General features: G+C 35.4%; 1 protein-coding gene across 4 annotated transcripts in view; it reads right to left on the bottom strand.

The window, feature by feature from the left end:
* Positions 1–12,515, bottom strand: part of LOC149771454 (potassium channel subfamily T member 2-like) — a 274,764-nt gene that overhangs the window by 221,027 nt on the left and 41,222 nt on the right. The window lies entirely within an intron of this gene.

Below are 12,515 nucleotides of genomic sequence, written 5' to 3'. Positions count from 1 at the left end.
CTCATAATAATAATAATAATAATATGTATTACTATTTAACACCATGAGCTATTTTTACTATATGAATAGCTGTTTAAGGGTAACAACTCTTCCCAGCTTGAATAAAAAGCATGTAATAATGTTACTGCCCTAAAACATGAAACAAATCATGATAATCTAATACTGCAATGATGATCGAGGACTCTTCTTGTCATTATATAAACAAACAACAAAACTCAATTTTTTAAAAAGTAAAAGTACCAGCAATATGTACTGATGACTTGTCATTTGCTAAAAAACAATGTCACCAATAAAGGGTTTTTGAATGAACACTGTTGAATATTTACTCATAAAACAAATATTTTATGGAAGTATAGTGCATCAAATTAGGGGATTAATTTACCAGTCAGATGATACCTACAATCAACTTCATTAAGTTTTTTGTATATAGAAAAATAAACCATGATAGTTAATGTATTTTCTGGTTAACGTTTCATGACAATATTTGTCCATAATTTAAATCCAAATGTAAAAATCCTGGCAGATGACATCTGAGTCTGAAATGAAATAGCTGAATACAAACCCTTGGTAAGTTCAAGGAAGAAAACATGTCATTAGAGGTGACCAAAGAAGGCCACAGCTGTGGTTTCATGGCCAGCACGCTGGATGCATGACCACCAAAAGGGTACAGGTTTGAATCAGGGCATGTCCTTGGGCAAGGTACATTATTCCAATTGCCAAGGCACTATAAAACCAACTTTTGTGTTACATTGCAATAAAACACCTGGGCCTTTGCTGCACACCCTTTTAGGGCTCGCCTGCCATGGCAGAATTCTGAATTGGGGTGGTTGCTACGACTGTGGTTACATGGCCTTAAAGAATCTAGCCAATGAGCAGTCAGGATGATTTTGCTTATTGGCTAGTTTCAGGAAACCAGAAGTGAATGCAAGGAACCGGTGTTGGTACTGATGGTCTCTCAGATCCTGAGTAGCCATGGCAGAGATGAGCTCTCAGAAGAAGTCTTTGCCTCAAGTAGGGCATCCCTCAGAAGGCTTTTACTGTGCATTTGTAACACCTTGGAAGTGTCCATAGCAACATGCATGCCGAGGTAAACAGGCTCTGCTGATAAAGCCATGGACATGGACAACACATGCCTTGAAGTATTGGTGACTGATTCCTCCTTAGCTGGCTGAATGAAGCTGCTGAAAAGAAGTCAGCATGAGAGGCTATGGTTACTAGTGACTAGACTTTGGTCTAAGGATTCCAGTGTTTTCATTGGAAGGCATGAAATACCTCCTTGAGCCGCTTCAGCATCCAAGGTTTAGTGAGCTAAGAATGGGCAAGAACCTTGTAGAAGCAGCTACTAAGGGTTGTATTGTAGAGGTGGGGTGGACAAAGCACCCCGTACATTGTCTAACAAAAGCTTGGTTCTTGTTAAACCCCTTAATACTCCTTGATCATAACTGCCATAAGTGAGGAAGGAGCAAGAGATCTCGTTGAAAGATTGCCCCAGAAAGTTTTATTAAAATGGAAGGTTTGGGGCACAGATAACGCTAGACACTAGGCAGTAAACCTCACTATGATGTGGGTTAGGTCCAGAGATCCATGGCTGCTTATTGAGAAAAGGCCAATCACTTTCCTGTGATGGAAGACCCCACATCCCATAAAGGATTTAGAGGATTAAAAGAGAAGGGGGGATGCCAATCCAATCCACTGCCATAATCTGGTATATGTAAGCCAGTTCCCATTTCCATATGAGATTAATCAATAGTCTGGAGAGAGAGGAGGAGTGGTTCAGTCCAACCCCTATCTACATACCATAGGGACTCCAAAGACCCCTACCATGTGATTGGTCACCAGGCAAGGATCTGTGGCAAGATCCATACCCAGATAATAGACTGGAGCCCTCCACAAAACAGGGACTGAAAGGGTGCTTCTCACCCCCTTACAAGAGGGAGGTGCATCTCACAATCAATGTTTATGGAGTTGTGGGCCAGCAGAGAGTGCTGGTCCCTTGTCATGGGGTGGGGTGGGGCATGGGATTCACCCTGTGTGTACAGAACACATGTCTATAAATCACTCAAGAGAGCTTAAATAAATGGTGATAAAAGCCAATCAAGGTGTCTTCCCAATATTTAAGGAAGATATAGCACACAAAACAAAAATTCATTTGCTGACCCACAAGGTTAATCTTTTTATGAAAGTAATGTTGAACATTACAATATGGCAATACAAAATTAATGAAGAGTGCTGGCATGCATGCCCAAACTGTGTGGGTTTCGTTTCTCCTGCAAGGGTGAGCCAGAGTTCTGGAAGTTTCTGGTTCAACCTAACAGGAAAACAAAATTTTCTTTCTTCAGTTTGTGTATTTTCCTCCAGTAATAGTACTAGCTATGCAGTAGTAACAGCTATAGTATTACTGATATTAAAAGGTTACTTAGTGCTGAAGCAGTTGGAGTAAAATGCCTTGCCCAAGGATACTTCACGGCAGCTGACCACAGTTAATCCGATAGTTGGATTTGAAAAAACTAGGATTTAAGAAATGCTAAAGTGATTGATGATTCTCGTGCTTACTTTCTGTGAATTAATGTCAACTGTAAACTAAACGATTCTTACAAATGGTTTAAAAATAGTTTTAAAAAACTGACAACTTGAATTTGTATATGATATACTGTGGTAGATGGGTAGGTGACAGTCAATAGGCTAGAATGTTCAAGTAGCTTCCAGTGCACCTGTATATAACAAGATGCCTTTCACATTTACCAGGAACACAGGTACATGTATTAGTATGTGATAGGTACATCTATAGGAATTAATGCAGGGGAGGGGAGGGGGGTGGCAGAGCCAAATCAAAGGGATATATTTATATACTGCATGCTAAATTGTTTTGCCTATAAATTTTACCCTCTTAGATGCCTTAACAAAAAGAGGCAACCCATTCAGCTGAAGATGCATGCTGGTGTTTTAAATGAAATCTTGGATGTTAAAAAAAAAGTTTACATGTGTGGTTTAAACACACACAAACACACACCAAACAAAATATAAACACCTGTCACTTGACAATTCATTTTTACTCCAGTTAATCAAATTTATTTCATGCAATAAACTGCACTAAAAAATAAAGATGAAAATTAGTTTATCAATGTATATGTACACACAACTACTTAAAGAGAAACCTCTAATCATGCACTGCCATAAAGGGGAGGGGTTCAGAGTTCAATGAATGTTTTCCTTGCAGCAATAAACCACCAGGAATCAAATGTATGCAACTATTATCATGGGGAAGAAACTACATACTTGACAGCTGAATGTTCTCTAATCTGGGTTTTCACATATACTGTCAACAACAGATAAAATATCACTGAAATGAATGGGGTTCAGACAACCTTATATGTGAAATACTAAAGGTTTTAATTACCTTTGAAATGACAGTCAGGGTGCTGTAGTCATAACAAGTGTTCTACATATCGACCCATAGGCCCAATCCAAGGCTACATCCCAGGAAGAAACTGAAGAGTAATGGGCTGACCCATAGGCCCAATCCAAGGCTACATCCCAGGAAGTAACTGAAGGGTAATGGGCTGACCCATAGGCCCAATCCAAGGCTACATCCCAGGAAGTAATTGAAGCGTAATGGGCTGACCCATAGGCCCAATCCAAGTCTACATCCCTGGAAGTAATTGAAGGGTAATGGGAAGGGGAGTACAAAGAATATGTGACAACGTTGCATTCTAAATACAAAGTGAATTGGGTAAGGGGGTTACTAAACCTATAACAAAATGTGCCCAAACATGTACTTCATAAACCCATGGAAATGACCCATTAGCTGTGTTTCAAAATTCAAAAAAGATTTGTGTATAAAATTGTGACATTCCAAACAATGAAATCAAATGGTGTGTGTGTTAGCAAAAATATATAATATAAACTCCAACAAAAACAAAACTGTGCCTCTAAAATCTTGACCCCCATGGCCAACCCAGGGGTAAAAGTGGTACTGAAAGAAAGTTTGATGTTATTGTATTCCTAACACGACACGAAATAGATTATGGAAATATACAAAATAAAATTACAAATACTTTACTGGGTTCTTTCCAGGAATATGAATGTTCAAATCCGGAACTCCTTCCTTGAAAATGTTGGTATTTCCAACCCTAAAAATAGGAGTCTATTCCTAACACGACATGAAATAGATTATGGAAATATACAAAATAAAATTAAAAATACGTTACTGGGTTCTTTCCAGGAATATGAATGTTCAAATCCGGAACTCCTTCCCTGAAAATGTTGGTATTTCCAACCCTAAAAATAGGAGTCTTTTCATTTCAGTGCAGCAGTTCTAGCATTATGCATATATGTACTAATGAGTCACAAATGCCCTCTGACTGGTAATGCACATTCATTGTGATTATTTAATATTATTACTATACACTGAAAATATAAGTCCAATTGAAAACAGTGTTGTGTAATTTTGTGTGTAGCTGGAAGGGCAGAAGGAATAGATTAAAATTTTCTGCATTAACTTATTCAATTATCTCCATTCATTTTTGAATAAATGCGTTTGCCACAAAACTGGAAGAAGAAAAAAACATCTTTTTACATTTCCTCTTCAAGTATATATTCACTACCTACTTTCTGATGGCCAGTCTTAGAATTAGATTCATTACCTACTTTATGACAGTGTGTCTTGATTCATTACCTATTTTATGACAGCCAGTCTTAGAATTAGATTCATTACCTACTTTATGACAGTATGTCTTGATTCATTACCTACCGGTACTTTATGACGGCCAATCTTAGAATTAGATTCATTACGTATTTTATGACACTATGTCTTGATTCATTACCTATTTTATGACAGCCAGTCTCAGAATTAGATTCATTACCTACTTTATAACAGTATGTCTTGATTCATTACCTTTTTTATGACAGCCAGTCTTAGAATTAGATTCATTACCTACTTTATGGGGGCCCCGAGTGGCCGAGTGGTCTAAAGCGCTCTCCGTTACGGATCATTGCCATCTCACCTCTGTCTGCGTGTGTTCGAGTCTCGGATTCAGCCAATGTGGGTATGTGAGAAAGCTTGCCAGTAGCTTCTCGTGGGTCGGTGGTTCTTTCCAAGGTTTTCCCGGGTTCTTCCTCCACCAGTAATACTGGCCGCCATGTATAGCCTATCATGTGCTGAAAAATGGCGTTAAACCCTACAACAACAACAACAACAACCTACTTTATGACAGTATGTCTTGATTCATTACCTATTTTATGACAGCCAGTCTTAGAATCAGATTCATTACCTACTTTCTGATGGCCAGTCTTAGAATTAGATTCATTACCTATTTTATGACAGCCAGTCTCAGAATTAGATTCATTACCTACTTTATGACAGCCAGTCTATTACCTACTTTATGACAGTGTGTCTTGATTCATTACCCATTTTATGACAGCCAGTCTTAGAATTATATTCATTACCTACTTTATAACAGTATGTCTTGATTCATTACCTATTTTATGACAGCCAGTCTCAGAATTAGATTCATTATCTACTTTCTGATGGCCAGTCTTAGAATTAGATTCATTATCTACTTTATGATGGCCAGTCTTAGAATTAGATTCATTATCTACTTTATGATGGCCAGTCTTGATTTATTACCTACTTTCTGACAGCCAGTCTTATAATTAGATTCATTATCTACTTTCTGACAGCGAGTCTTAGAATTAGATTCATTATCTACTTTCTGACAGCCAGTCTTAGAATTAGATTCATTATCTACTTTCTGACAGCCAGTCTTAGAATTAGATTCATTATCTACTTTCTGATGGCCAGTCTTAGAATTAGATTCATTATCTACTTTATGATGGCCAGTCTTGATTTATTACCTACTTTCTGACAGTCAGTCTTAGAATTAGATTCATTATCTACTTTCTGACAGCCAGTCTTATAATTAGATTCATTACCTACTTTCTGACAGCCAGTCTTAGAATTAGATTCATTATCTACTTTCTGGCAGCCAGTCTTAGAATTAGATTCATTATCTACTTTCTGATGGCCAGTCTCAGAATCAGATTCATTACCTACTTTCTGATGGCCAGTCTTAGAATTAGATTCATTACATACTTTCTGATGGCCAGTCTTAGAATTAGATTCATTACCTACTTTATGACAGCCAGTCTCCATTCATTACCTACTTTCTGATGGCCAGTCTTGGAATTACATTCAATAATTACTTTTTGGCAGCCAGTATCAAAATGAGCTTCATCTGCAAATTTTCACTTGGCACCAAATGAATGTATGCACAGTTGCCATCAAAAAAGCATTTCTGAACCATACCAAAAAGAACCTAATTATTTTCATGTTTAAAAATTATTATTTTAATATGATTACCATGCAATCCCTTTTTTCTTCAGAAAATAAAATAAATAAAATTATATTTCAAGGAAATATACCAGTAAGTTCCAAAATCATGGCAATGTTATTCTAAATATGGTATATGACGATAAACTGCATCATGATTGAAACAGTTCAGAAGAAATAAATGGGTGATGGATTCAAGTATGCTAAATGATACCTATTGAAGGGAAGTATCAAAGTACTCAGTCTGTTGATCAAAGCCACTGACAATCAATTAACAGGTATTTTAATCTACTTACCTGCCAAGATATGGCCTGTGCCACTTCACCTAATCTCTTTACACTCACTTAGAATCTTGATAGCCCAAACAATACACAACTAATACTCAATTTCTTGAAACAAATCAAACAAAAAAGAATTCTGCAACCAAAATTTGTGTACCAAGGACTTGCTTGTTTTACTGTCTTAAGATTAAAAGTACACATATTTTTACACAGGTATAAGCATCTTGGAAAACCCAGACTTTATCCAGAAACTTTAACCAGAATCTGTCTTCAATGTGTATGCAATTCTAAACTGAAAGAAAGGAAATTACATGACAATACATTGCAGATATCAATGAGAAGGTGATAACTGAGCAACTGCTGCTGGAAATAACTATCGACATGCACACAAGAACAAACCATATGCTAGATGCCCCTCTCCCATGGTGTCTCAAAGCAAAGTTATTTCCAAGAATCTACATCATTCTCCATGCTATGTACATGTTTACCTTGAATATTCAGAACTAGCAACAATATCTTTTTCTACCGACACACTACAACACACTTTAATTGTATCTGTGTATCAAAAGTCAGAGATAGCATCTATGAGTTTTTTCCTTGTACTTAATAAAAAGTGACCTTGAAGAATTGTGTACCAAATACCTGCCTACCAAAAAAAAACTAAAGTATAAAGTCTCCTGTTACTCAATTTGAAAATCTTACTCAAGAGGAAGCCTTCTGATATTCAGAAAATTGACCATAGGGTCTGGAGTCAAGTAAAGGTTTATGGTGGAAGTCCAAGTGTCTTTATTGGTAATGTGAATCTCTATCAACATTCGTGGCCTAGTGGTTAGAGCATCTGCCTCAGAAGTGGGAGGTTGTGGATTCGAATCCCAGCCGAGTCATACCAAAGACTTACAAAAATGGTACTAACAGCTGCCTCGCTTGGCGCTCAGCATTAAGAGGTTAGTGTTAGGACTGGTCGGCCTGCTGTCAGGATAATGTGACTGGGTGGGACATCATGCTACATGTCTGCGGCATGATGCCCCAGTGCTAAACATCCACACTGCAGACATCGTAGTGATATGACTGAAAAATTGTTGGAGCTATGTTAAAAATCCTAATCACACACACTCATTCAACATTCAACAATCATGAATGAAATTAACACATTGCCATGGTTATGTACAGAATGTGAGAAGAGATCTATCATTTTTTCATTCTAGGATATTGTAGGGAATCACGATAGCTCAGTTGACAGAGCATCAGACTGGTTATCCAAGGGTTACAGATTTCATGCTTAGTCCAGTCAGGGTTGTTTGCTTTTGATGTGTTCTTAAAAAGGCACTTAAGTACCCATTTCTTTGGCATGATAAAGCCAATAATGATCACTTTTAAGTCATGGTGCAATCTGTACAGCTGCCATCAACTGTATTATTTAACAACCTGAAAACAGATGAGTGCTTAAGTGGACTGATACTTTCTCGTAACAGTGTCTATTAAGACACTAAATATCAGATTGCAAAATTCTTCCCTCCATTGGAAACAAATGGCCCTTGAGCAATTTTCTTATGACTGGAGGAAGAAATAATATACATAAATTTTGCATATTGAATTTTAGAATGAATCTAGCAATTAAGTAAATTAGGTGTATGATGCATTTAGCATCATAGAAACTAAGATGCTAAATGCATCATCCCCCTAATTTTAATCATGCCAGTATTCTGGACTAACACAACATAATGGCCAAGCTGTCATTCTTACAAAAATAAAAACCCTATCATGTTATCACCAAAAAAAGCTCCAACATGTACTGAGGTAATTTCAGCAACAACTTTAACTTGCGAGGCACAGATATGTATAATTTTAGTTACTTCAATAGGATATGCGTCCATTACACACAAGAGAGGGTTTTACAGTAAAACTATTCAGTCCAACTGAAACTAATGTATATACCTATGATCAACCAGAGCACTGCAGAACTATGGTAAAACATCCTCAAAATCCCACACCTGCCCAAAAATCACCCACAATCACAACATCTGCTAATCAATTACAAGAATATTCATATTTCAAAAAGATTACCTAACTTACTTTTCCTGCACTCCATCAATGAATTTGATTTTCTTCAAATCAAACTATAAAATAAAATCTAATGAAGCTTTTCAGAAGGAAAATGCTTTGTAAATATTAAATTTAGACAATGCTTTGTAAATATTAAACTTAGGCAATGCTTTGTAAATATTAAATTTAGGCACTGCTTGTTAAATATTAAATTTAGGCAATGCTTTGTAAATATTAAATTTAGGCAATGCTTTGTAAATATTAAATTTAGGCAATGCTTTGTAAATATTAAATTTAGGCAATGCTTGTAAAATATTGAATTTAGGCAATGCTTTGTAAATATTAAATTTAGACAATGCTTGTAAAATATTAAATTTAGGCAATGCTTGTTAAATATTAAATTTTGGCAATGCTTGGAAAACATTAAATTTAGATGATGCTTGTTAAATATTAAATTTAATCAATGCTTGTTAAATATTAAATTTAGGCAATGCTTTGTAAATATTGAATTTAGGCACTGCTTGTAAAATATTAAATTTAGACCATGCTTGTTAAATATTAAATTTACCCAATGCTTGTTAAATATTAAATTTAGGCATGCTTGTTAAATATTAAATTTAGGCAATGCTTGTTAAATATTAAATTTAGGCAATGCTTCCATTTTATCCAAAGTAGGGTCCAAAAATATTTTTAACCTTGGGACCCTTAGAAAATTACTTATTCTGACAGGGAACGAAGGAGTAAATCACATAAATTGATTCTTATTGGCAGTAGTATCTTTGAAAGATATCCTGAATGTTTAAACAGTAAACATCAATGAGACTGGAAGGTTCAATTACAAACGGTATATCATCTAACAGTTTCTTTTCTTCTGTCATGGGTCATTTCACCATACAGATATTGCTATACCATTATATACACATCCATAAAAGCCCCTTGAGAAGATAGACTGCATAAATCAAATCAGCTACTTCTTTCACAAATGCCTTATATATCTATATACAAGTTAGGATGAACTATAAACATCACAGACTGCTGCTGCATAAATTAATCTGATTATTAATGTGGTGCCAGATCAGGGTATGTGGTTTTTTTTCTTTCTTCTACTGACTACCTGACTACTCCTAAGAAAATGCATAGACCCTGATCTGCCAGTGCATAATGCAACAGCAATCTTGAGTCCATGCAGTCTGACCACATATATATATATATATATATATATATATATATATATATATATATATATATATATATATAGATAGATAGATAGATATATATATACCCACACACACACAGACGTTCATTTTATCAACATTTTACAAACTGTAATATACTGTAATTCATTAAGAGGCCTCATATCAAGCAAACGAGTTTTATCATTAAACAAAGTTCGTATTATTACCATACATACATCTTTGTCTAAGGTAATTTCACGAATATATTAATCGCAGTGGTGGTCAATAATGCTGATATACAGAGACCGAAGATATTTGCTGATACTGAATGAATTATGTATAAATTTCATCGAGTGGGTCAAATATCAGATTTTAACCTACGAAATGAAATATGTTATTTACTTGAAACAAGCAAATTTTCTTTTTATCATGTGCTCAAACATACTGGTTGGCTTAAGTGTCTAACAAATTGAAGTAGCAGGTTACATATGGTAGCATCAGCTGTTGACAGTCTTCTGATGTGTTATGTGTAATATTCACACAGAAAATATGAGTAGTACTTTTCATTTTTCTAATCCAACCAAAAATAAAGAACATTAAAAAAAATATATTACAAAAAAATCATGGCTTTCTAACTTGTACACATTTATGTAAAAGGTTACCATGCTGACAACAATTGGAAACAAACTCTAATGTCAACGATGTCTACTGACTGCAGTGAATAAATAATTTTGATTATTCACTCCAGTGAATTAACACAAATAGTTCTCTTGGAAAGCCCATTAATTCACAGACTAATATAAAATAAACCTGAATCCTGTAAACATCAGAATACAGCACTCATTCATTATAAGGCCCTTATAATAACACTATTTTTGTTATAAAGCAAGACTAGTCATGAGTCCCATTCTGACAGTTAGTAGTAGAATCATATACTTTAGTAGTATAAAGCAGACTCATTATAAGGCAGTCTCACTACAAGGCAGTCCCAATACAAAGCAGTCTCACTGTAAAGCAGTCTCATTATAAAAGCAGTCTCACTTTAAGACAGTCACACTATGAAAGCAGTCTCACTACAAAGCAGTCCCACATAATGGCAGTCTTACTATAAGGCTGTCTCACTATAATAACAGTCTCATTATAAAGCAGTCCCACTACAAAGCAGTCTTACTATAAGGCATTCTCACTATAAAGTAGTCCCCCTACAATGCAGTCTTACTTTAAGGCAGTCCCACTATAAGGCATTCTCATTATAACAGTCTCAATATTCACTATAATAAGGCAGTCTCATTATAATGCAATCTCACTATAAAGTAGTCTCACAATAATGCACAATAAGGCAGTCTCACTGTAAGGTATTATATACTACATGGTTCCAATGCGTAGCATTTTAGTGCCAGCAAAGTTTTGTACAAAGCCTCATGGACATGACAGAAAATTGTTTTTTTCAACCACATGAGCTCCATCTTAAAATGAAGTTATTAATAGTTATGAGAATCCATCTCCTTTTAAACTTTGTTCGTAAATCACCTTTACTACAAGAACGTACCAATAGCCCAATACATATACTATGTACAAAAATACATTTGTGTAAAATGCCTCAAGGAAGATAACAGTTTGTAAGCCAAATCACTCTTCACTGTGGATTACATTCCCTTGACAGCATAAAAAAGAACCTGCCAAATTACTGTAAATTTAGTGATAAAATGCCACTTTGCAAAAAGCCTTTAACAGCTATATCAGACTTAATACTGACTGTCAGTACTTGATCTTTGATGTTTTGTTATTTTCTCCTTTTTATGGCACAGACTCTAGGAGTTTGTATTGCATACCTGGTAAAAATATCCCTAGTATCATTTACTTTTGTTGATGGAACACATGGCTGATGATGTTACAAGGTAGCACATAAGCAGAGGTCATAATATATCAATGACCATCACAATGCAATACAACAGTGTCAACTCATTTTGTCTGGTTCCTTTACCATGATTCGAAATGGACTTTTGAGACATAAGGAACAATAGTAGGAACCAATCAAGGTTATTATATACTAATTCAAGGAGACACTATGCAAAAAAATATTCTACTGGCACTTGAGTCAGGAACCACGTTTTTACTATGCATATAGAAAATGGTAACGTACATTTTATTTATGCATGCTTTGCTCAAATATTACCATATTAACTAAATCATCTGGGAAACACACCAGTATTAGCTTATTTTGAGTGTACAAACAGTGCTCTTTCCATTATCTTGTTATCTGCATTCACAGTGATATTTCCTGATAATGACTTGTCTGCAAAATATTGTTATACTCTTAACAATGATAAAATACATCCATGGTTATTCTGCACCATACCCCATCTTATCCATGAACTGTGCAATGACTTCATGCTATCAGTTGTTATTTCTGTCTTACTCTTTTATTGTTAGTGATTTTGCCAGATCCAATTTTCAAATTCAAACCTATCACAACAACGAAACATGCTGCTTTTCTCCACAGTTGAATCAGTGTGAACAACGTGTTACCTAATATAAACGATACACACTATGCTACATTACAGGGACAAGCACTTTGGATAGCTGATATGATCGTATCTTTTATATATACATTGCTTATTAAGAACAAAAACAAAAGAGAGGAATAAAAGAAAACAGTACAAAGTCAGTTTTCTTCAGTTTATTATC

Source organism: Sinohyriopsis cumingii, unplaced genomic scaffold, assembly GCF_028554795.1.
Source record: "Sinohyriopsis cumingii isolate HCF-2022 unplaced genomic scaffold, ASM2855479v2 utg001837l, whole genome shotgun sequence".
In the NCBI taxonomy this organism is placed as follows: Eukaryota; Metazoa; Mollusca; class Bivalvia; order Unionida; family Unionidae; genus Sinohyriopsis; species Sinohyriopsis cumingii.
Note: the sequence above shows the minus strand (reverse complement) of the source record. Positions and strands in the feature narration are given on the sequence as shown.